Source organism: Salvelinus fontinalis, chromosome 1 (assembly GCF_029448725.1).
Source record: "Salvelinus fontinalis isolate EN_2023a chromosome 1, ASM2944872v1, whole genome shotgun sequence".
Lineage (NCBI taxonomy): Eukaryota > Metazoa > Chordata > Actinopteri > Salmoniformes > Salmonidae > Salvelinus > Salvelinus fontinalis.
This window is the reverse complement of record NC_074665.1, coordinates 52,532,151-52,558,742: the sequence shown is the minus strand read 5'-3', so window position 1 is coordinate 52,558,742 and position 26,592 is coordinate 52,532,151. Positions and strand designations below refer to the sequence as shown.

General features: G+C 41.2%; 1 long non-coding RNA gene across 1 annotated transcript; it reads left to right on the top strand.

Annotated features, from left to right (window-relative positions):
* Positions 1–326: 326 nt before the first annotated feature.
* On the top strand, positions 327–15,150 carry LOC129857554 (uncharacterized). Its single transcript, XR_008759915.1, has 3 exons — positions 327–1,209; positions 1,981–2,110; positions 9,119–15,150. It is a non-coding gene; the product is annotated as an uncharacterized LOC129857554 (long non-coding RNA).
* Positions 15,151–26,592: the final 11,442 nt, after the last annotated feature.

Below are 26,592 nucleotides of genomic sequence, written 5' to 3'. Positions count from 1 at the left end.
ATTGAGCCCTAAATAGAGTTTAGATTTTTTCTTTGACCAAAGCACAGAGCAGTTAAGCCTCACATCAATGATGAGTAATGACTATGTTCGTCTGAGGACCAGAATACAATTCCAAAGACAGTGCGTAATTTCCATAGTTTTGTTTGCAATATTTTTGTGACTGTCAATTCTATTTATAAAAGTATATTACTAAACTATTGAAGTTAAGGAGAGACATGTCTAAAATATTATGAATGAACAGTAATACAATATGAATTTGAATACTGAAAATAACAAGTATATAACATTTCCACCTTAAGTTTAAGACATTTAGAAGCAATCCTACTCTTCTTTTTGCTGTACCTTTCTGAAAAGGAATATGTTTTACTCAATGTAATTGCTTATGTGACAGCTAATCATCAAGGCATGAATTGATTTATTGGGCTTCATATGAACTTCTTCCTCTGTGATAACATATCTAGCCTTACTCTCTAGGGTCACAAGATACTGAATAAACCGTAGCAACCTCCTTCACTATTGTGGAGATGGGGAGGAGTGTACAGCAGTGGCAGCAATAACAACCCATGGAAGTATCATCAACACACTACTGAAAAGAAATGGACACAATCGGGTACTCGTTCAAAAATGACTTTTTTAATCCATATTAGTACGCATTTTCTGGCAATTTAGATTAGAATAACTTCATTTTTCTCATGGGGGAACGTCTTAAATCAAACCATTCAAACAACACAGACACCAAAAGACAGAGCTGAACATTTGGAGAAGCCATGGAGAAGACAACAATGTAGTGAGCAACATCTGCCCTCAGCTCCTCTGAGAAGCGGAGCATTAGCTGGAATGGTCTAGCTGCTGGTGGCTCATCTGGAGATGGTGGTGAGCTGGGATTGGTGCGCTGGCTTTAGGGAAATCAGCCACTGTTCTCTCTCTGCGTCCCAAGCTTTGGCCATTAACTCACTGCCAGCAGCTCAGCTCTGGGATGAGGAACAACAGATGCCAGCCACTGAAAAGCCTCCAGCGCTCCAGCTAACCAATCCCAACTGAGTCGGGACGAGCCTCTGTAGATTTTTGGACATCCAGCGAACAAATGTGGACATGAAAGGGGGAAGAGGAGGGCTGTTCTGGAGGTAAAGATGTGTTAACCCTCTTGAACTTGACAGGAGACGAGGCTGGAGCTCAGATTAGCCCCTCAAAGCCCAGCTTTCACAAAAGGTTAGTGTGTGTGTCTGTGCATGCACGCATGCCTGTGTGTGTGACTGTGTCCAAGTGAGTTGGAATTGTCTATGCAATTCAAGGATATGTAATCACAGGTAGTTACCCTGTAGTTACACCTTTTGACAATCATCCAATAACCTAACTTGGAAAAAGCAACACTGCCTATACCCAGGCTAGAGCATTTATGGGGAGCTAAAGGCCTAAGATGGACATACATTCACGTCATCATATTTTCTATGCTGCCCCACCCTGCCCAACATTGGACCACCACAACTCCCATTTAGCCAATGAGAAGTCTTAGACTTTTAGTCCCTGTAAAGTCCTGACACGGTAGAATCCCCTCATGTCCAGAGAGCTGAGGTGAATGATAATGTATTTGGCTTTTCCGTTTGAGGATGACCATATGAGGATGACTACGCCAAACAGCACAGCAACCCAAAAAAGTGAGGACGAGTGAACGAAGGAAAAGAAGGGGAGGGGGGCAATGAGAAATGCACAAAGGCTGGGTAAACACAGCTAGGCCTGCATCTGGAACCAACTAAAAAGATGCTTAATAATGCAGAGCCGGGCAGGCGAGTCCTCGGCAGCTGTTGTGTGCGCAGGACCATGAAAGACTCTCCTCTCCTCCATCTGACAGCTGGCTCCATCTCCTCTATCTCCTCTCTCCATCTTTCCACCTCTCTCTTTCTCCCTCTCTCTCTCCCTCTCTCTCTTTCTCTCTCTCTCTCTCTCTCTCTCACTCTCACTCTCTATCCCTCTCTCTTTCAGTGGTCCAGAGTGGCAAGGAGACACCATATTAGGGATTAGCCAATCCCTGCTATCCTCAACTGCCACATCTTCCTGCTAGGCTACCCATACACGCACAAGGAGAAGAGGAGAAGTAAGGGAGTTGGGTCAAGTAGGTGTCAGTCAGTCTAATGTATGTGACTGCATGCAGAGAAAGTGGTTATGGTGTCTGGCCAACTGGTTATTGTATCGGCCTGGGTCATTCGCACAACTAAAAAAACATGTTAGTCTGTAACCAGGCCTATACTCAGCAGGTTTATTGATTGGCAGTTTGCTGTATGGTGATTCTTTGCTCCAATGACATTTTTTTTATTGGTTTTAACTTCCACTAAGTAGCCAACACAAATAGATGTATATGTATATATATATATATATATATATATATATATTTAATTCCATACAGTTAATGGCAAAGAAAGGTTATTGTTTACCGTTTAATTTACAGTTCATCGCTCAATATACAGTACTCTCTGTGTATTCAGCTTTTATTGAAATATCAACCTGAACAAAGCTGGCAACCTATTATTCTAAAAATACTCCCTTGCATTTTGTCTGTATCAAAGAGAATCATTTGTCTTTTTGTAAACTGCCAACTTGCATTTGGCAGAGTCTAAAACACACACTCACTGAAAATAATTGCTGTTATCTGTTAAAGCTAATAAAAGCCTCTAAAACATAGCCATTTGAAATAAAATGATATTCAGTCCACCATGTGTGACATTCTGCCAAATGCTTTAGAAAATCCCAATTATATTACATTAGATGTGTTGGTAGTAAGCTCTTGATCATGCAGGCTATTATGGTAAAATAATTAAAACCAAGGACTACATATAAGTATTAGGTATCTTGTTCATGTATTTTAAAATGGCACTAAACACACAGTGTCGGAACTTAAGTCAGAACAATGATGTGTAATTTATTTAGGCTAGATTTCCAAAACAGGGGTATGGAATAAGTTCACTTCCTCAGAATTCCTGTCCTTGTGACACAAGCCCAGTACTGTAACAAACCCACAGCTATAGCTATAGAACCTAGCTAGCTCCCTGTGTGCATACCTTTGAATCAGTCAGTGGATAGCTGAGTGAGCCAAGCATCTGAAAAACATTAAAACACTTTCTCATGGAAACCAGGCTCCCACAGGGCAGTAGCGAGCAGGAGCAAAACCACTCTATCCCCGGCCCTGTGCCACCGAGGATACTGCACTGTACCAGGAGGAAAAGGCTCAGCTCGGACAGACAGCGGTGGTTAATATATTAATAGCCTACGGCAGACACACTTCTCAATCCCAGTGTATCTTGTTGGTGGATGTAAAAACCCATTCTTCTCACAGTTAAGATCCAGATTTGAGCTTTTAATTATTCTTTTTTTAATTCCCCAACCAGCTCCCTATGTTCTTTTTCCATTTGTTCTGTGCAGTTTTTCTGAGACTCGAGCCCAGGGAGTGCCTGACAGTGTTCTACTTAACTTTTCACTTTAATTCCTGTGATTTTTCTTTTTCCAGTGTGAGGAACGATTACTGATCAATTCACGGCTTCTCTTCAAACACCCACATTTATATTGATCAATGATCTGCGATCTCCCTTTGTGCAGAAATAGTAAACTTTTAGAGCAGGTAAAAGTGATCAAATCCCCCTATGACATTACAGCGCTGTACTGTGAGGTGTTTCAAAGAGAAAACATGTTTGCCTGCAAGTCAGAACTCTTTGGAGTTCAATGAAAGCCATTTGGTTTTATAGAGCTGAAGTGGGCTCTCTACGTAACTTCGCCACAACAACAACTTTGCTACTTTCAGTAACCACCTTTTTAAACTCACAAAACCTCTGAAAAGTGCCTCTTGTATTCATCCCGTGAGTAATTCCTGTGTTTCTTTAGTGAGTAACAGTAACAATATTGAAAACATAGAGAGAGGGAGATAGGTAAAGAATGAAAGATTGTGCGAATGCGCACGCACGCACGCACGCACGCACACACGCACGCACGCATGCACACACACACACACACACACACACACACACACACACACACACACACACACACACACACACACACACACACACACACACACACACACACACACACACACACACACACACACACACACGCACACACACACACACACGCATACACACACACACCTGGACATCATCACTGGCTCCATGGTTGAGAGTGGCTACTGGCCACTGTGGAACACTTTTATCTGCTCCTCTTGATTCATGTGAGAAGAACTGTAACAGAGGCCTCACCATCCCTTGGGTGTGGTGTGTGTGTGTGTGTGTGTGTGTGTGTGTGTGTGTGTGTGTGTGTGTGTGTGTGTGTGTGTGTGTGTGTGTGTGTGTGTGTGTGTGTGTGTGTGTGTGTGTGTGTGTGTGTGTGTGTGTGTGTGTGTGAGTGTGTGTGTGTGTGTGTGTGTGTGTGTGTGTGTGTGTGTGTGTGTGTGTGTGTGTGTGTGTGTGTGTGTGTGAGTGTGTGTGTGCACGTGCCTGCTCTGAGCTAGCCGTCAGCACTGCCTCCAGGAGAGGAGCTGCGGTTAGAGCATCAGCTGCAATCAGGAATGAGAATGGGTGAGAGTCAGACAGACACTGCCTTGGGTTATTATGATGGAGTTAGACCACGCACTCAGGGGATCACTGCAAATATTAATGTTACATCTGTAACATTACCACTATGGAAAGGGGTAAGGAGGGGGACACCCGAGGGTAAAATGAAAACAAGAATTCAAAACAAGTCTGAAATACATCATTAGTCCTATTTCAATTTCCACATGTTGGCAAATACATTGGATGGCAGATAGTCATTGCAAAACATGCTACATAGCTAAGTAACTAAGGTAATGCAAGTGTTCTTTTTGTTTTGAGAATAGGACAATTAATTCTCTCCCCGCCATGACAAATTCATAAAGTAACACACAGAACCTCAAGCAATTAGAGGGTATAAATTGTGGTGAACAATCTGTGGCCTCTTGGACACTCCTGAACCTCAAATCCCCGGTGCCCCATGGGAAATAAGGCCTTATTAAAAATGGAAGAACATTCTCATCCCCGCTAGGGCCATTCTATTGTTATAGTATATTGTAAATCAATTCTCCTTACAGAATTGTATCATTCCAACAGTTTTGCCTGATTCCAGTGTTCTAATTGTTTCATCATCTCAGTTGTCCAAAAATGACCTAATTTGCTGACCAATATATTGAAATAACAACATGGATATTATCTAAATGAGATATTTTTACATTTTATGTCGGTATCTTCAGGTAAATTTGACTAACTTAGTTAACAAAACAATATTAAGAAAATGGCTCTTTACTTTAGGGATTATTTTGAATCCTACTCATTAAGCAAAGAAAGGCAAGAAGAGATAACATGTACTTTCCCGCTCAATTTGATTCCTCTTTTCATAAAAGCAGTCTCACAAGTTTTGTGAATATTGGTTGCATTGCACACTTTTCAGGAATAACTGAAATCCCTTGGCATGGATGCTCTTTCTTTGTGCTGTGTTGCATCACTGAGAATAAACATTCTGTCTTTGATTGGTTTTCCCATAGAACCCCAGAGTATAAAACGTAGTTTATATTTGTTTTACTTCAAAATCAATGAGGAAGCAAAGCCAAGCCTGTAAAATAAGCCATATTACAACCTATGTTGCTCTGACCCATTAGTTCAGAGTTTCCCAACTCTGGTCGTCGAGTACCCCAATACATTTTTATTGTAACCTTGGACAAGCTCACCTGATTCAACTTGTCAACTAATCACCAAGCCCTCGATGAGCTGAATGAGGTGTGCTTTTCCAGGGCTACAATTAAAATGTGTACTGTTGGGGGTACTCAAGGACCAGGGTTGGGAAACACTGCATTTGTTCATACACAACCTTGATATACAACAAGGAAGTGACAACAGCAAGACAACAGTTACACAGTGTTGGAATAATTTCAACTACACATACATTTCATCACAAAATCGGAGAGCAACATATGTCAGGTGAAGTCCACAAAGCAAATACTGCATGTGATGTAACAAAACATTATATCACCTGCAGCATGGTGATATAACAACTACTGATTTAGAACCACGGAGAATTACAGCAAGTCAGCACAAAGACAACAGGAGCACTGCCTTCACTATTCCAGCACCATTTCAACTTAAACATTTAACATAATCAAATCAACAAGGCTGTATACTTAGTTTAATACACTAACAACAAACTTAAAGATGCCAAAAACAATTTAAATCAGTCAATGTTGCTAAATATCACGTGGCTGTCCATGGTACTGATTTCTGTCTCTCTCTCTGTGTGTGTGTGCGTGCGTGCGCACCCAAGTAAAACTTTTTTTTACTCACCCTACTTGTAGACTGGTTGAACACCAATGCCATCCTCCTCTCTTTCATGTTGGCAAACAGTCTATGGCTCTGTCATACAGTACACTTTTAGTTATTGTTGTCATAGGTAGGGCTGTTGCGGTGACCATATTACTGCCACACCGGCGGTCACGAGTCATGAAGGCAGTCAAATTCCACTTGACCGTTTAGTCACGTGAATTAGACTTCTCCAAGCTCTGATGCTGCGTCTGGTCATTAGTAACCTACCAAACTTGCTAATTGCCTGGTCCGCAGCAATCTATTGTCCCTCTAATCACTCTGACATCAATGCAAATGTATTTGAAAATCAAATCAAACACTTCATGACAGCCCATGATGTCATGTTGCGCAACATTTCTATAGGCTATGCAATTTTGCAAGAAAACAGAGTGATGGTCTCTACTAAAAGGAGGAGGATCCCATCAGCTTTCTGCAGGCTAGGCCTATATCTTCAATATGCACCTCGGAATTGGATATGGACGCTCGCAGTTGCGTCTTCACTTGTAACCAGTGAGAAAGACCCAATCACATGAAGGACAGCCATGTGAGTGAAAAGTGATTCCGAGCGTGCAACACTCAGGGAGAAGGGCACAACGGTCACTGGCCGCAAAAGCATGGATATTCTTAGGGTGCATTGCGGCCACACAAAGGGGATGCTGCCGTGAAATTCGAGGCATTATCAAGTGCTTGTAAAATTATGAATGAGTGACTGATGAAGTGTGTTCAGCCTGCGCAAAAAACAAACCAGAGCTCATGCCTTTCGAGCGACTGTTTTCAAATCATCATTAGAGTCGCATCATGCAGCCTAACAATGTATTAAAAATCAAAACATATAGACAAACATTTGTAGAACAACTAAAGTCACATTAACAACTCTAAATTAAGCATATAGCAATTCCTATTTATGTGTTAACTGCTCAACACAGAATAGCCACATGTGCGTGCGTAATCCATCAAATCGTTTGGAGAAAGGATATAATAAATGCATTTATTAGACCTTTTAAATGTAGATGTTCCAAAGGTCTGCATCAGTGGCTTGTAGGCTATGTGTAGAAGCCAGGAGATGCTAAATATGTTTGGGGAAGCCTGGCTTACCTTGACATCCATGTATACACACCATTGTATACTGTAAGTTATGGATTAGTTCTCCTCCTTTTGGCATTTCAGATGTGTAATACAGAACTTTACAAACTACATTCTGATTTGAGATCTGAGTTTGTAACTCAGACTTTTGTGTAAATAGTTCATTTGTGTCAATGGTAGTCTGAATACGGCCCTAAAAGTAGGCTAACTTTTGAGTTTACTGTATAAATACGCATACTGCCATCCATAATTATGTGCAAGATGAATTACGTTGTTTGAAAATGATTGTATTAAATAGAGACATGCAGTATGTGCTGCGTAATTTGGAATGTTTCATTTCCTCCCTGGGTGTTGAGATTAAAAAACCTCTCCTCCTTAAGCATGCAAGTGTGGTTGTGTTTGGTAGAGGGGCCATGCCCTGTGGACAGATAAAGGAGTGATAGGACACCAGGGGATAGGGCAAGGACATGTAGCAGCCCGCCCCTGGTCATTGGTGACAAGAGCAGGGGGACGTTAAGCACACACTGGGCTGACTTCACACTTTGATTTAGCGCCTTGCGTAATGTTGAAGAGGCGGCTACAAAGACAGTTTACTACAGTGGACCACTGGAGATGGGATCAGCAGATCTCACTCCTCTGCTCCTCATCATAAAGAGACCTTGCTCCCCGCCTCCCATCTAGATCAACATACTGTAGGTCTGAGACAGAGATAAAGAGCGGGAGAGAGAATTACACTCTTGTACATTAAATATAGAAAATGGTGCCCTATCTACCAGATATTTATTTTCATCTAATTGCTATTCTGATATTCTCTCATTGTCTTGATATCATCGAAAAGCCAGACACAATAGAAGTAGATTACCTGACGAAGAACAGATAAACATAAAATGTATAATGTCAAACAAAGTCATGGTACAGGGTATTAAATATGGATCTTCAAAATATCAAAATTTTGCAGATGTTATAGCGGGTGCAGCGAAATGCTTGTGCTACTAGCTCCTTAACAATACAGTAAAATGTCAAACAAGTAAACAAATAATCAATAAAAAAAATGTAAACAAAATGAAAGATCAACAAGAAATCAAGAAATGTCAGAACGAATCCAATGAACAACCCAAAAAGCACTGTAACGTAATCCAAATGCAATCTATAGCTATCTACACCAGATGAATTTACACGAGTAATGATATGTACAGCAGGAGATATATTAGAGTGAGGTATGTCAAGAATCCACTATATAAATAAATATGCAGTGTGTTTAAACACTAAAATGCAATGTACAGTTGTATAAATATTTGAATGAGCTATGTTGAGAATACAGTATATAAATACACAGTACAAAACCCCATAGCAAAATGAATAGAATTGCAGGGGGGGGGGGGGGGGACTGGGATACAGTATATATCAGAATACAGTATATACTCAAAAAGTGGGTTAAACAGTATGTAAACATTATTTAAAGTGACCTGTGTTCAATGACTCTATGTACATAGGGCAGCGGTCTCAAATGTGCAGGGTAGCGTACCAAGTGATAGCTGGCTAGAGACAGTGTCTGAGGTTCAGGGCAGGGTTTTGGGAGGCAGGCTAGTGGTGACTGTTTAACAGTCTGATGGCCTGGAGATAAAAGCTGTTTGTAAGTCTCATGGTCCCAACTTTGATGCACCTGTATTGTCTCTGCCTTCTAGATGGTAGCGGGGTGAACAAGCCGTGGCTTGGGTGACTGAGGTCCTTGAGGATCATCTTGGCCTTCCTGTGACACCGGGTGCTGAAGATGTCCTGGAGGGCAGGCAGTGTGCCCCTGGTGATGCGTTGGGCTGACCGCACCGCCCTCTGGAGAACCCTGCGGTTGCGGGCGGTGCAATTGCCGTACCAGGCTGTGATGCAGCCAACAGGATGCTCTCATCTGTAGAAGTTTGTGAGGGTCTTTCTTCAGTCTCCTGTTGCACCTTCTTCAGCACACTGTCTGTGTGGACCATTTCAGGTCTAATGTATGCCTAACAGGAGCAGGTAAATAACATATTTTCAGCCATGCTGTTCCTCTCAATGTGGGCCAATGGCTGATCACTTCAGCAGACAATTTAAGGTCGACTTAATGTAGCCTACACGGCCTCTCGGGGAATTTCATGCTCTTATGGAAAGCCGTTTGAAATCCCTGAGCAGCCTAGTCTTAATCTCATTTGTGAATGTGAGAGAAGCTCCGACAGGACCAGGGACTAGCAGGAACATCCTCCTCCTAAAGCACCGTTTCATTTGTCAGGAGACTTTGCCGGTTGACACTGGAGGAGTGACGTAATTGATTTTAATCACAAACCTGAGGTGAGGAGACTGAGGGGGCTGGCCCTTAATGATTATTCAATGACCCGTCAAAGATCATGTCTCTCTTTTTAGGGTCTCTGTTGTCATGTATTGCTGTCTGAAGGATGATATTTGCATCGTTCATTTTGAAACATGTTCCATTGTTATTTCATTACTGGAATCAAACTGTTTCACACAAGAAAAACAAGTATTATGAATTATCCTCCTAATACTGATAAGCAAAATATAGATTTTCCCTTTTCAATTGGTGCTTCAGGGCTCTTGACAAAGAGGACTTTTCTCCAGTTGACTGTCTACTCAATGGTAAGCTGACACACACTGTGAAAATGTTCCAAAGGCGATGCTCGACTTTGTACTGCTTAAAGACATACTTTTCCCTCTTGACTCTTCAGGAAGTCTGAGTATTCTCCCTCCCCTCAGAGTACCATGGTAATTTGTTATGAAAATCTAGACCAAAAGCAAGGGGAAATGCAGGACCACGTTGTTGCAAGCCATTAGCTAGGAAACTGTTTGGTGAACATTATAATGCAAAACTCCAGAAAGAGAGGGAAAAACTGCCTGGGGAGAGAGATTTAAATATGTAATAAACTAATATTTCATTTATTTGGCTCACATGGGAACCTGACCATTTAGCATCAGCATTTGCAGATCAGAACTACACTGTATTGAGTAATATTAGAAAATATTGCAATACAATTGAGCAAATATTCAATTTATTATGGGCAACTAAAAATGTTAAAAAAATCTAATCTGAATGTGAGATTTGGAACAATGATACCTATATACTGTAATTAAGTATGTACATCATTGCAAAGACATTGTGAAGTAGAATATATATTGTTTTTTATTACTCTGTTTTAGAGAGTGTGTAGTTGTCCTTAAACCTTCATTCAAGACAGTTGTCTATCCTTCAGTTTGAATTGTTAAAATAACTTGTGAAAGTATGTATTTCATTTGTTGATTACCCCCATTGTTATTGTTTTACGTAGAATACAATGGCATTAATTATTGATGAGGCTGCTGTCACTTTTAATTTCTGTTAGTCCTGGGAAAATGAAAGACAGCCTTGTAATAACTTGTAATAAATATTACATGCACTGCATCCATTTTTTACCAGGAAAAAAAAGGAAACGTCCCTTTACTAATTCCTTTTCATATGTTTACATGTATAGCTTTCTCAATGGGCATATCTCTTTCAAACTTTGGGCCACAACAGAAATATATTTCCATCTCATTAATGAGCAAATTAGGGAAAGGTCTTTCAAGAAAAAAATATGAATTGCACAACCATAATCTCCATACTAAAGGACCAGTCTTTGATGAATTGCTCGGGATGTGTGGGTGTGTGTGTGTGTGTGTGTGTGTGTGTGTGTGTGTGTGTGTGTGTGTGTGTGTGTGTGTGTGTGTGTGTGTGTGTGTGTGTGTGTGTGTGTGTGTGTGTGTGTGTGTGTGTGTGTGTGTGTGTGTGTGCATGTTTCGTGCGTTTGAAACTGGTTCACTTCGCCCATTCCCTATACAGTATACGATAATTACTGATGACTCTCAGGACTGAAGTCCGAAATCATTCCACCCATATGATCAAATGTCAGGTTCACATGATAGACATAGCGCTTGCATTGCTTAACCACATAATACCATTATAGTAGTTTGACTCATGTTAAAGGTTAAGCAATCTAATTCCTTTTGAGATCTTTTAGATTGACTACAGGTTTTAGATTGACTGCGGGTCTCATACTTTATGTTGTTAGCGTTATGTTCATTGTATACTGGATTACAGAGGAATCATATCAAAAGGTATTGAAAGACAGTTGAGTAACACCTTGACAACTCTTTTACCAACAATTTATGTGATGTATCAGGAGATGATCCTTGGTACATCAGATTTAATTGTTAAATTGGTCCTTATATACGATGAAGAAAATACATGTTTGGATATGCTCAAAAGAAATCCTTTCTCAAAGGAAACGCATCCTCAAAGAAGTCTGGGGAATCTGGAATTATTTTTAATGTCTGAATATCCAGAGAAGCTATGAGCTATATGTCCTTATAGCCGCCTCACCATGTTAACAAATTACCTGGATCAGCGTTAGCCATTGACTAATGCTAGCATCATAGAGGCATAATTATTGGACTATATTAGGCTATACTGTAGATTGTATTAGCAGGTCTCGGTTAACAGTTTTGTGCACTGGTGAAGGCTAAACATGTTACTCTGACCAGTTCTGCAACATACTGTAACTGGGTGGGTCACTCGAGTCAAGTCTATAAAATCTGAATGGTTTATATTATTATGATGATCTGTGGATTAGCAGATCCATATTTCCACTAGTGCCCATGGAGTCAGATTGTGATACTTACAGTATATCCTGGGATCATTAAGGAATTAATAAGACAGACAGAGACGTTAGCTGCTGCAGTAACATGACAGGAGGCATCATTTAATGATGTAATGAGTGTGACAAAAACTATGACAAGCCGATCTCCTCTTACAGCAAATGTCATTCATATTTTAGCCAAATTGCATTATTACTGTATGTCTGCTTGTCGGCTTCAAAATGAAATCCCAGGATTTACGCTCATCTTTAAAGACAAAAATCATTAGAATTCTAACGACGTCAGACATTGTCAGGAGAGAGAGGAAGGGGAAAAATCTAGAGATATTTATTTTTCTTGTGGGCTTTTTTTAATGAGCTGAAATCCCCTGAAATCCCCATTTCCTCTGCCTTAATTGATGATTATCATGTTACACAGTAGAAGCGCTTCACTCTCTCCTCCCAGTCATTATGCTATAGACAGGGAGCTCTTGAAGCTTCAAAGGCAGGATACAGTGTTTTAAGATGAATCCAGCGATCCTTTGGCCCACAGGTAAACCCCCTGTAAACAGTGCATGCTAACCGCTAATTAGCCCTCAGGCCGAATCAGGCTCGCTCTGTATGAGCTGACCTCTGTGATGGTCCTGCTTAGGGCAATATTGTATCTCTACTAACGGCCCTATTAGACATTCAGCTGTAGACCCATAAGGCAACCCCCTCATGAATATTTAAAAAAAACTGACACCGAAAAGCATGAAAGGGGCCGTGAACTGCATGTCATGGAAGGGATATAATGCAAGTAACAACCAATCAATAATCTCTTGATCTTCTCTGTTTTAGCATGATGCATGAATGTTTTCTCACCTCTGTAATGCAGGGAGACTGAGGTTGGGGTAATGGTGGGGCTAAAGTAATAAGGAGTGGTGTAGTCTTACTCTGGTGAATTTACAAATGATGTCCCAGGTGGGAATGATACTGTAACTGACTCATACAAGGACTCAGACTATAAGGTTCAGTTCAGTCTGAAGGACTGGCAGGTCTATGCTACTGCTAGAGAGTAATTAGGCTACTGTCCTTCACAATCTCACGCTACCGTACAGTCGATCAGACTGAAGGACTGACTGTGTTCTCACTACACTAGTGCTGTGTGGATCTCATCCACTAAGGTCAGGAAGAGATTAAAATATTTCTGTACCTCTTTTTATTTTTCTACTGTATTATTGACTGTATGTTTGTTTTACTCCATGTGTAACTCTGTGTTGTTGTATGTGTCGAACTGCTTTGCTTTATCTTGGCCAGGTCGCAATTGTAAATGAGAGCTTGTTCTCGAATTGCCTACCTGGTTTAATAAAGGTGAAATAAAAAATAAAAAAATAAAAAATCTGTAACAACAAATAAAATAGTCTTAATGTGCAGACAAGCCGCAAAAGACGCCAATAACGGGATACCAGCTTACATACTAAACTTAGATTTTAACACCGCATTAGTTACATTAATTTATTTATTCATGTAACATATAGCATATGTTTTCAATATTGAAGAAATCAATTATGAGGTTCCATTAACAGTATATACTAAATGTGCGGCATACATGTGTGGTGCTATATGCTAATTCATATTTTATGCTTAACCCTTATCACCTTAAATACATTTTTCATATCTAAGAATAATGTGAAGCAGCATGCGATCTCATATAGTTATGCCAATGAACATGAGAATGTGTGTTTTAACTTACGTGCCCTCACCTATTCTTTACATTCCTGTGAAAGATCAACCTCTTGCAGTGAGCTACAAAGCTCCCGGGAATAATCCAGAGGAATTCTGACATTTTTGTGAAATATTATGCCTTAGGCCATGTCACTATATCACAGGGAGATTAATATAAAAAATACTATATATATATATTTATTCATGTATAGTATTTTACATATATATATATATAAAGCATGTTGTTTAGTCTTTTCCTTTTTTGATTGTTTATTAAACGCATTCATATTTAGAACAGCTAGTATTAAGTCAGCATTTTTTCAAAATGTAATTTAGGGTAGACCTCTACATTTGGCTTTAGGGATTGAGGGAAAACATTGGTTATTTGAATGAAATATTTAAACAACAATAAAATCAAAAGAATCAGGTAAGTAGATTTTGTTTACAAAAATCAATCTTTTTTTTTGAAATCTGAAAGTATTGCTTATTGGCCACCTTTATGTGTTTGTAAAATATCAATGGTTTTAGGTTTTAGATGTTTTTTTGTGCAAAATGCTGTACACTGATAGACCAAGCCTTAGGAACATTTTCCTAATCTTGAGTATCACCTCCTTTTGCCCTCAGAACAGCCTCAATTTGTCAGGGTATGGACTCTACAAGGTGTCGAAAGCATTCCACAGGGATGCACTAGAGTCAACATGGGCTCTAGTGCCATGTTGACTCTAGTGCTTCCCACAGTTGTGTGAAGTTGGCTGGATGTCCTTCGGGTGGTAGACCATTCCCGGAAAACTGTTGAGCATGAAAAACCCAGCAGAGTTGCAGTTCTTCACACAAACCAAGGCGCCTTTTGTCTTGCCCGTTCACCCTCTAAATGGCACACATATCCAATTCATGTCTCAATTGTCTCAAGGCTTAAAAATCCTTCTTTAACCTGCCTCCTCCCCTTCATCTACACTGATTGAAGTCGTTTTAACAAGTGACATCCACAAGGAATCATAGCTTTCACCTGAATTTACTTGACCAGTCTGTGTCATGGAGGTGGTTCTTAATGTTTTGTATCCCCAATGTACATCTATTGTTTAGCTGGAATGGAATGTTCGTATACTGTTTATTTGTACTGTGATCTCACCTACCTATTTTAAGATGAATGCACTTACTGTACGTCGCTCTGGATAAGAGCATCTACTAAATGACTAAAATGTCAAATGTAATTGTTTTACATAAGGATCTCAGCTGCAGGTAGCCTCACGGTTAGGAGTGCTGAGCTGATAACTGAAAGGTCGCTGGTTTGAATCCCCAAGCTTACTTGGTGAAAAATGTGTCAATTTGCCATTGAGCAAGGCATGTAACCCTATTCGCTCTGGATAAGAGTGTCTGCTAAAATGGAAATATCATATTCGTCTATTAAATTATAATTTTTTTAATTAAAAAGATGAATGTCTCAAATGTATCAAAATGTTCTTATTAAGAATGTATTTATTTGTTACATTTGACTGTGTACATCCCAGCAGATTTATACCAGATATAGCAGATTTTGCCAAAAAAAAACATGAATATTTGTCATTCTGAAGTTAAACCATCAAGTGATAGATTTTAAACAAATACATGTCTATCATTAACCCCATGCTATGATTAAATAGTGAAAAACACACAAATCTCTTTCATAAATTCTTTAAACAATAAAAGCAAATTTACCAACATTACTGAAAATTGATATATAACGTTTTGGAATGAAACTCTTTAGATACAACTTGCCACAATTGGTCTGAAGATAGTCATTAAAGCTCCTTATGAAGTCAAAGTGTCCACTTATAACACTGTTAGCAGTTGATGTTATTCTTCAATAACACAGACCGCAAAGCAAATCAGGGGGAGGAAAATAGGTTTATTCAAATAGGGCAAATCATGCTTGGAAGTAGATGGTCCTTCTCCCCTGTCCTCAGTGATGCTCTCCTGAGACTCTTTCCACAGAACAAAGAGACAGGATGTAGTTTATAACCCAGCCCTAGCCTGTGGTTGACCAATTAGAATTTTTCTGCAATAAAACTGAGCCAATGGCCAAATAACAAGTATCCTATCTCAAGGTTGGACCAATGAGAACGTGCCACACGTAGCTGTAAGTTCAGGACTGACATTCCTAACAGATGTTGAACTGAAAACCAACTATTTCCATTGATAATTCCCTAGTACAGAAAACACACTACTTCCATTGATCGTTATTACTCTATTGACTTCTCGTCCTCTGTCTCTGCGTTGTGTATTTATCCTCAAAATATTCTTATAACACCTTGATCAAAATTCACTGCATGTGTTTCTGCTTGTCATTGAGCATGTGGCTCTGACGGACAACCAGAGTACACCACTCACCCTCCAATCACTTACCCATATCACTCCAGGCAAATTGTTTTTCCTCTGAACCCCCTCAACAGCCACTAAAGGCCCACCTGCTCATCCAAAACCATCAAAACATACCACAGAGGCTTACCTTGTTACCTTGTGGGTTTCAAAAGGACATTCTCCAAGTTGATTCTTTTGATTTAATTCATGTGAGGATAGAACCCCCTTCCCCTCACACACGGACACACACATGCACACACACACATGCACACACCAGCCTGCCCTTTATCTGGTAGTGAAAGTGGGGGGAAAGAAACAGTGGATTATCGATTTGTACTCCAACATTGGGCCAGCCTAAAAAGCCCCAATGAATTGTCACTCATTATTGAAATTATCAGGCTCTAATTAAACTGGCAACCCTAAGCCCCCTGGGCTGTTCTCATCTCCAACTGAATTTCACCTCCTCACACTGTAATAGGAAGGCAGTATTAGCCCGCTACAGGATGCTAATGAGCCCTGGAAGCTGTCTCTCCCTCTTAGCATTTTACAGGAGCACCACAGTTGCCTGTGAACCACAACTAGGCCTATAGAGGATTGTGCTTGAAGCCTGAGCCTTAGGAATGTTGTTGTGCTTCACTGTTCTTTGTGGACAACACTAAACATAAAACAGAACGTCGAAAGATGTGGCTTTTTCCCGTTTTCAAAGTATTTTTCTTGATGTACATACTTCTTTGGCTCTATGTTTTTTCATCCACCCTTTCTGCTGCTTTCTTTCTAACTCTCTCGCTCTTTCTCTCGCTCTTTCTCTCGCTCTTTCTCTCGCTCTCTGCGTTTATCTCTCTCTCCCACTCCCCACTGCCCCTATCTCCCTCTCTGCCTCTCTCTCTCTTGCGCTCTTGCGCTCTCTCTCTCTCTCTCTCTCTCTCTCTCTCTCTCTCTCTCTCTCTCTCTCTCTCTCTCTCTCTCTCTCTCTCTCTCACACACTCTTTCTCTCGCTCTCTCTCACTCTCTCTCTTTCTCTGCGTATTTCTCTCTTTCCCACTCCCCACTACCCCTATCTCCCTCTCTGCCTCTCTCTCTCTCTTGCGCTCTCCCCGTCTGTCTCTCTCGCTTCTGTCTTGAAGTTGTTGACTTTATACTGCGCTCTTCACTTCTTCACTATGAAAATCAACAGACATGCTACCTGTAAGTCTGACTGACTTTATCACACGTTACACAGCTTGTTAATAACTTCCTCTGATAATTCCTCCTCGTCGTTTCTGATGACCAGAGGGACAGCCATGATTGTCATGTTTGTAGGGAAGGAAACACTCTAAACAATGATGTCACGTCAGCCCCTCTATTAAAAGACTTCATATTTTGAGCGGCATAATTAATACTCTTGGGCACGTCGCTTCGAAAGTTGGCACTCCAGGCAAAGGGCTGCCACTCACCTGATAATTATTTTGGGAAACGAAACCCAAATTACAGTGATTGACAAACGCAACAAAGCAGAGACTGCCTCGAGCACTCATAGAGAAAGAAATGAGAAAATAGTTAACTAGATAATGTACTGGATGAGTAGTGTTAAAGTTTGAGGTGGCTGGATGTGTGACCTTTTATGACTCTATATTTAACAGTGGCTGGGTCAGGCAAATTATCCACTGTTATCCTCTAATGGACAAGCAAATATACCAAAGAGGCTTCATCATCAGCACTTAACTTTCCTTAATGTTAGTTAACAGTGGCACTTAAACATACATACGCCTCACACTGCTTATGTGAAGAGGACTGGCCACCCCTCATAGCCTGGTTCCTCTCTAGGTTTCTTACTAGGTTCTGGCCTTTCTAGGGAGTTTTGCTTGCTTGCTGTTTGGGGTTTTAGGCTGGGTTTCTGTACAGCACTTTGTGACATAAGCTGATGTAAGAAGGGCTTTATAAATGCATTTGATTTGATTTGATGTGGAAGTTAAGAAAACATTTTGTGGGGTTATAGACTCATTATGGACTATATTCTGTCTACTCACGATATGCTCAAAGACCGTCAATAAGCCAACTGTCATTGTTTGTTATTGTAGAGTGCTTTAGAAGTCCCACAGCAATGTAAAAAAAACATAAGAATGCAAGAACATGTCTTCTCTCTACAGTACAGTGTCAGCCTCTCTGGTTGTACCTGCTCACTGGTGAGTCTAGTTCAGTGACATGCCTCTCTGATTTTACACCTCTCTCCCCACGTGTATATCAGACACGCCATTCAACACGGAAGAGAGGGGGAGGAATTATGTCAAGTTATTTGTTTTGTACCAAAATGAAATATTTATCGGGAGGTAACACCTACAAGGAAAGACCTACCAAGGTGCTTCATCTTCCGAGCCTCATATTTGGCTTCCACCTCCGTAAAGGCCAAGCCGCGTCCTGAGGGTTTTCAGTGATTCAAGGAAGTCCACTAGCTCTGAATCCAGATTTCAACCCCTGTGTTGACCTGGAGGACAGGGTTGAAGCATACACTGCAGCCAATTATTATGGTGATCTACTAGACCTCTGCTTATGTCCAGTGGGGTTGAGAAACATATCGTTATGCTTCCTTATTTTTGCTGTTGACTGTTTTGTTTTGAGATGATGATGAGATGTCAAGTTACCATAGAGTCACATTTTTTTTTATTTTTTTTTATTACAGAGCGCCCTGAGCCTACATCATATCATGTGTCATAATTTAAGTCTGAAATTTGAGAAGGAAAATAGAACGATTGACAGAAATTGTGGGAGAAAAGATCTGAGAAGTCCTCAAAAACACTACATGTACTGTTTTTGCGGACATGACTGTAGTATACTTTAGTATTTACTGAAGTGTTTTTTTTTTAAATATGACTGCAGTATACTTTCATATTTACTGTAGTGTTTTTGCGGACATGACTGTAGTATATTGTAGTAACACCTGCCGACTAGACTACACCAGGTACTGTTTATTGAGAGGAACATCTCAACCAGAATATAAGACAGGTTTGTGTCAGGCCACATATTGAGTTGGGTCAAAAGTTCTGAGCAATGCAACAGACCAGACATCAACTTAGCAAAAAAATATATATATATATTACAATTGTGGCATCTAAACATTAGGCAGGTTCTAGGCCCATTAAACACTTCTTATGGCTACAGGGGCAGTATTGAGTAGCTTGGATGAAAGGTGCCCAGAGGTGCCCAGAGTAAACTGCCTGCTCCTCAGTCCCAGTTGCTAATATATGCATAGTATTACTAGTATTGGATAGAAAACACGCTGAAGTTTCTAAAACTGTTTGAATGATGTCTGTGAGTATAACAGAACTCATATGGCAGGCAAGAACCTGAGAAGAAATCCAAACAGGAAGTGGGAAATCTGAGGTTGGTCGTTTTTCAACTCATCGCCTATCGAATACACAGTGGGATATGGATCAGTTTTCACTTCCTACGGCTTCCACTAGATGACAACAGTCTGTAGAACCGTGTCTGATGCCTCTACTGTGAAGTGGGGCCGAAGTAGACAGGAATGAGTTAGGTCTGCCATGAGCTGACCATGCTCTGACCATGCGCGTTCACATGAAAGGGAGCTCTGTTCCATCGCACATCTGAAGTCAATGGAATTCTCCGGTTGGAACGTTATTGAAGATTTATGTTAAAAACATCCTAAAGATTGATTCAATACATCGTTTGACATGTTTCTACTGACTGTTACGGAACTTTTTGACATTTTGTCTGCTTTTAGTGAACGCGCTTCCTGACTTTGGATTTGTTTACCAAACACGCTAACAAAAATAGCTATTTGGACATAAATGATGGACATTACCGAACAAAACTAACATTTCTTGTGGAAGTGGGAGTCCTGGGAGTGCATTCCGACGAAGATCAGCAAAGGTTAGTGAAGATTTATAATGCTATTTATGAGTTTTGTTGACTGCACAATTTGGCAGGTAACTGTATGGCTTACTTTTGTTGCTGAACGCTGTTCTCAGATTTTTGAATATTGTGCTTTTGCCGTAAAGCTTTTTGAAATCTGACACAGCGGTTGCATTAAGAACAAGTGTATCTTTAATTCTATGTAAAACATGTATCTTTCATCAAAGTTTATGATGAGTATTTATGTTATTTGACGTGGCTCTCTGCAATTTCTCAGGATATTTTGGAGTCATTTCTGAACATGGCGCCAAGTCGTGGACTTCAGGAAACAGCAGAGGGAGCACCCCCCCTATCCACATCGACGGGACAGTAGTGGAGAGGGCGTGAGTGTCATCTGATGAAGATCATCGAAGGTTAGTGATTCATTTTATCTCTATTTCTACTTTTTGTGACTCCTGTCTTTGGCTGGAAAAATGGCTGTGTTTTTCTGTGATTTTGCGGTGACCTAACATAATCGTTAGTGGTGCTTTCGCTGTAAAGCCTTTTTGAAATCGGACACTGTGATGGGATTAACAAGAAGTGTATCTTTAAATTGGTGTGAAATACTTGTATGCTTGAGGAATTTTTATTATGAGATTTCTGTTGTTTGAATTTGGCGCCCTGCACTTTCACTGGCTGTTGTCATATCGATTCCGTTAACGGGATTGCAGCCATAAGAAGTTAAAAAGGGTTCCTGAGAGGCGCAGCGGTCTAAGTCACTTCATCTCAGAGCTTGAGTTGTCAGTACAGACACCATGGTTCGATTCCAGGCTGTTTCACAACCGGCTGTGATTGGGAGTCCCATAGGGCGGCGCACAATTGGCCCAGCATTGTCCGGATTTAGTCGGTGTAGGCCGTCATTGTAATTAAGCCTTTGTTCTTAACTGACTTGCCTAGTTAATAACCTGTTGGGGATGGGGGCGCTGTTTAGACTATTTATGCTAATGTGGCTAATTTTTTAAACGGCTTCCCACAAAATCCTTGATCGTACAATATGCATATTATTATTATTATTGGATAGAAAACAGTCTATAGTTTCTATAGGAGTTGAAATTTTGTCTCTAAGTGGAACAGAGCCCATTCTACAGCAATTTCCCTGACATGGAGTCAGATTTGAGAAACGTTGGCCACTTTTCTGAAGTCATTTAAAAGGGCTCTGTCGTTGCTATGACTATACGGACACTTCTTACGTCTTCCCCTGGATGCCTTTACGTGATGACGATTCCAACGGGCTCGATTGCTCGTTCACAGGCCCTACAAATGAAAAAAACCTTTAGCTAGCAAGTCTTTTCTTGCTGCGTAACGCGCGTGGAAGACACCGACCCTCTCCTGTTCCAAGCGTTAGTTTAGCCTGTTATATTTCTCCGGTCATCTTTTCACTCGTTATAGGAGTTACAAACATCACAAAGTAGTTAATTTAAAGCGTTTTATAGCAATTTATATCCGTTTAGTGCGATTTTGGGACATTTATTTTTGCAACGATGTGAAAAGTTGGGCACGCTTTTCAGTTCATCCCGAACGTAGTTGACATTTCCACATGGCAAGAGGACAGCTTTCCACCAAAAGACGATTTCTCCCAAGAAAGGATCCTTTGCCCAAGATACTGATGGAAGAACAGCTCAAGGTAGGACATTTTTATTATGATAAATCGTGTTTCTGTCGAAACATTTTAGTGGCTTAGGACGCCATGTTTTTTGACGTAGCTTCGCTTGGCGCAAACTGTATTGAAAAGTAAGGATAAATTAAAAAATGTAATAACGCAATTGTATTAAGAATTAAATTGTCTATCAATCCCTGTCCACCCTATATTTTTTAGTCACGTTTATGAGTATTTATGTATAAGAGTAGATCACTGTCTAAGTGGCGCAAGGACATTTTCTTTACCAGCTTGTCTACATTTCACATTGTCTAACCATGATTTTGGTGGCTAAATATAAACATTTTCGATCAAACTCTATATGGATTGTGTAATATGATGTTACAGGAGTGTCATCTGAAGAATTCTGAGAAGGTTAGTGAAAAAATTAATATATTTTTGGCGATGTTGACGTTATCGCCCACTTTGGCTAGAATCAATGCTGGGCTGCTATGTGCTATGTGCTATGCTAATATAACGATTTATTGTGTTTTCGCTGTAAGACACTTAGAAAATCTGAAATATTGTCTGTATTCACAGGATCTGTGTCTTTCGATTCGTGTATGCTGTGTATTTTTACGAAATGTTTGATGATTAGTAGTTAGGTAAACACGTTGCTCATTGTAATTATTCTAGTCCATTTGTGATGGTGGGTGCAATTGTAAACTATGCCATATACCTGAAATATGCACTTTTTTCTAACAAAACCTATCCCATACCATAAATATGTTATCAGACTGTCATCTAATGAGTTTTTTTGTTGGTTAGGGGCTATAAATATCTTAGTTTAGCCGAATTGGTGATGGCTACTGGTGTTGGTGGACAAATAAAAGATGGTGGATTATGCTAATGTGTTTTTAGGTAATAGATGTACATCTTTACATATTGTGTCTTCCCTGTAAAACATTTTAAAAATCGGAAATGTTGACTGGATTCATAAGATCTGTGTCTTTCATTAGCTGTATTGGACTTTAATGTGTGAAAGTTAAATATTTTAAAAAAATATTTTTTTTGAATTTCGCGGCACTGGTTTTTCAGTGGGGGGGGGGGGGGGGTGCCGCTAGCGCCACGCTGATCCTAGACAGGTTAAATGAAGGTTAAATAACATTTTTATTAAAGAAAAAATAAACAGTACAGAGTCAGATATAAAGAACAAGCAAAGTGTCTTACAGTTTAGAAGATTAGGTTTGCTTGTTTGACACAGATAAATAACACACATTAACAAGAGTACACCAACATGACTTAGATCTGTTACTTCCACTAGATCGCTTTCTGAAAGACAACAGTATTTCACAGAGATTCAGACGACAAAGTTCACAAGATGACCAAGATGACCACAATACTGTACTTCTGATGGTAGAAAATAAAGAACAGTTAACCATCACATTTACATAAAAAAAAAGAATTACAAAATTACTTTAAAGACAGCTACCTTATTGGAGGAGTGTGCTTTTCTTTTCCATGCTGTCCCAGTCCACCTGGTCATGCTGCTGCTCCAATTCCAAATGTTCTGCCTGCGGCTATGGAACCCTGACCTGTTCACTGGACGTGCTACCTTGTCCCGGACCTGCTGTTTTGGATTCTCTCTCTACCGCACCTGCTGTCTCTAACTTTGAATGATCGGCTATGAAAAGCCAACTAACATTTACTCCTGAGGTGCTGACCTGTTCCACCCTCTACCACTGTTTATTATTATTTGACCCTGCTGGTCATCTATGAACGTTTGAACAAATTGGCTATGTTCTGTTATAATCTCCACCCGGCACAGCCAGAGGAGGACTGGCCACCCCTTAGAGCCTGGTTCCTCTGTTTCTTCCTCAGTTATGTCCTTTCTAGGGAGTTTTTCCTAGCCACCATGCTTCTTTATCTGCATTGCTTGCTGTTTGGTGTTTTAGGCTCTAAAAATACATTTGACTGATTGATTGCCGGTTGGTCAGCACATGCTTGAATTACATGTCCTGGTAATGTGTCTGACTCTGTGGACTTGTAAATGTTGACCTATTTAAATGTCTTACCACAGTAAAGTCAGCAGAAACACTTCTATCAGGAATCAAGGTAAGACCCAAGTGCAGAATGTGAAGGAACAATGTTTATTGTAACAGGGGCAGGCAAACGACAGGTCAAGGCAGGCAGGGGTGGATAATCCAGAGTAGAGGCCAAGGTACAGGACGACAGGAAAGCTCAGGGCCAGGTCAAGCAGAGGTCGGTATTCCAGAGATGGCGCAAAGGTACAGGACGGCAGGCAGGCTCAGGGTCAGGGTCAGGGTCAGGAACAGGCAGAGGTGTCAGGCGGGTACAAGGTCAGGACAAACAAAGGTCAAAAAACAGGACGAGAAAAACTGATACTGGGGAAAAACAGGAGCTGAGACAAAACGCTGGTAGGCTTGAACAAACACGACGAACTGGCACAGACAGACAGAAAACACAGGTATAAATACCCAGATGATAAGTGGGGAAAATGGGTGACACCTGGAGGGGGTGGAGACAAGCACAGGGACAGGTGAAACAGATCAGGGTGTGACAGCACTCCCCCCCTCTCCAGGGACACCACCTGGTGTTCAACCATGGCAGATACCTGGTTGACTGGGGGTGCAAGCGGTGAATGTTGGCAATGAGGACTCGGTCCAGGATGTCTTTAGTGGGAACCCAGCACCTTTCCTCCGGGCCATAACTCTCCCAGTCAACCAGGTACTAGAAACCCCTGCCCCGTGGTTGAACCATCAGGAGGCGTCTCACCATGCATGCTGGCTGGCCATCGATGACACGGGGGGAGGGATGGGCCTAGAAACAGAAGACAAGGGGCAGTCAGACATGGTTTTGACTCTAGACACAGAAAGGGTAGGAAAAATACGAGCATCAGAAGACGGGTACGGGTATCAGAAGACGAACAGCAGAGGGGCTAATGATCATGGAGCGGGGAGGAAAGGACTCAGCTTCCGGAGGGTGTAGCCGCGTTACTATAGCGGCATGCCAGCACCTCAGGCTTGACCTTCTTGGAATACCGGTCGGTGCTGTGGAAGCGAAGTGGCCCGGGCCTTACTGAACCCCTCCCGGAGGTCCTGGTACTCTGCGGAGCTTGCAGAGAGGTCCGGGGCAATTTCCAAGCCCCCAGGAATATGTCCAGGGGCAGGCAGAGCTGATTTCAGGCAATGAGTGTGGCAGGATGGGCTCCAGCACACGATGGCACCAGTAGCCCAGTCAATGGAGGGATTGTGTTGCTGGAGCCAAGAGAATCCCAATACCATGGGAACCTGTGGAGACTCAACCAGCAGGAATTGGATCATCTCGCTGTGATTCCACGACACGCATAGGTTGGCAGGGGTGGTCTGGTGAGTGACCCGGCCTATAGAGCGCCCGTATAGCACTCTAACACCCATGGGCATGGAGAGGGGTTGAGTGGGGATGCCCAGTTCGGACACCAGGGTAATGTCCATGAGACTCACATCGGCCCCGGAGTCGATGAGTACCTGGAGAGACCTGGACTGGTCTCCCCACAACAGGGTGGCATGGAGAAGGGGGAGAGTAAGAGGAGAAGAACAATTATCTTTGAGACCACCAGTGTACTCACTCCAACGGATGATCTGGGTGTCCTGAAGGTACAGGTAGACACAAAATGACCGGCAGTACCATACAGATAACTCTGGGTCTCAAGTCTGCGTACGAGTTCAGCTGGAGACAGTCTAGCGCTGCCGAGCTGCATCGGCTCGGGGAAGAGGTGAATCGGCAGTCTCCAGAGGCTCTTGGAAGGACTCGGGTAAGCTCGGATCCTCTCAGGGACGTAGATGCCGGGGACTTCCGAAGTTCATAAGATGCAAGGCAGAATCCCTGAGTGAGCGATTGGGACCGCATTCGGACCTCTTCTCCCTCCTACGTTCCCGTAGCCGACCATCGATCCGGATGGTTAAATCAGGAATCAAGGTAATTGACCATTGTGCTGTTGTTGCTGTTAGAAATACTAAGGTTCCAAAGACAAACCCACGTTTTATTCGTAAGAGAAATTTGATGTGTTTTAATGAGCAGGCTTTCTTTCATGATTTGTTTTATTTTGACTAGAGCAAGATTGAGCTTATGCCTGATGTGGAAACTGCCTGGATATTCTTTCATGATGGTTTTATCCAAATAGTAAACAAACATGCCACATTCCGCAGGTTCACGGTTAAAGGGTGGGATAATCCATGGTTTTCTTCTGAGCTGTCTTGTATTATTCACGACCGTAATCTAGCCTGGGCTAAAGCAAGGAAATCTTGTTCTGATGCTGATTGGCTTATTTTTAGGCAGTTAACCTGTCTAGGATGAGGGTGCCGCTAGCGGCACTCCCCCCCCCCCCCCCACTGAAAAGGCAGAGCCGCGAAATTCAAAAAAAATATTTTTTTTAAATATTTAACTTTCACACATTAAAGTCCAATACAGCTAATGAAAGACACAGATCTTGTGAATCCAGCCAACATGTCCGATTTTTAAAATGTTTTACAGGGAAGACACAATATGTAAAGATGTACATCTATTACCTAAAAACACATTAGCATAATCCACCATCTTTTATTTGTCCACCAACACCAGTAGCTATCACCAATTCGGCTAAACTAAGATATTTATAGCCCCTAACCAAGAAAAAAACTCATCAGATGACAGTCTGATAACATATTTATGGTATGGGATAGGTTTTGTTAGAAAAAAGTGCATATTTCAGGTAGATGGCATAGGTTACAATTGCACCCACCGTCACAAATGGACTAGAAAAACTACATTGAGCAACGTGTTTACCTACTTACTAATCATCAAACATTTCGTAAAAATACACAGCATACACTAATCGAAAGACACAGATCCTGTGAATACAGACAATATTTCAGATTTTCTAAGTGTCTTACAGCGAAAACACAATAAATCGTTATATTAGCATAGCACATAGCACATAGCAGCCCAGCATTGATTCTAGCCAAAGTGAGCGATAAAAGTCAAC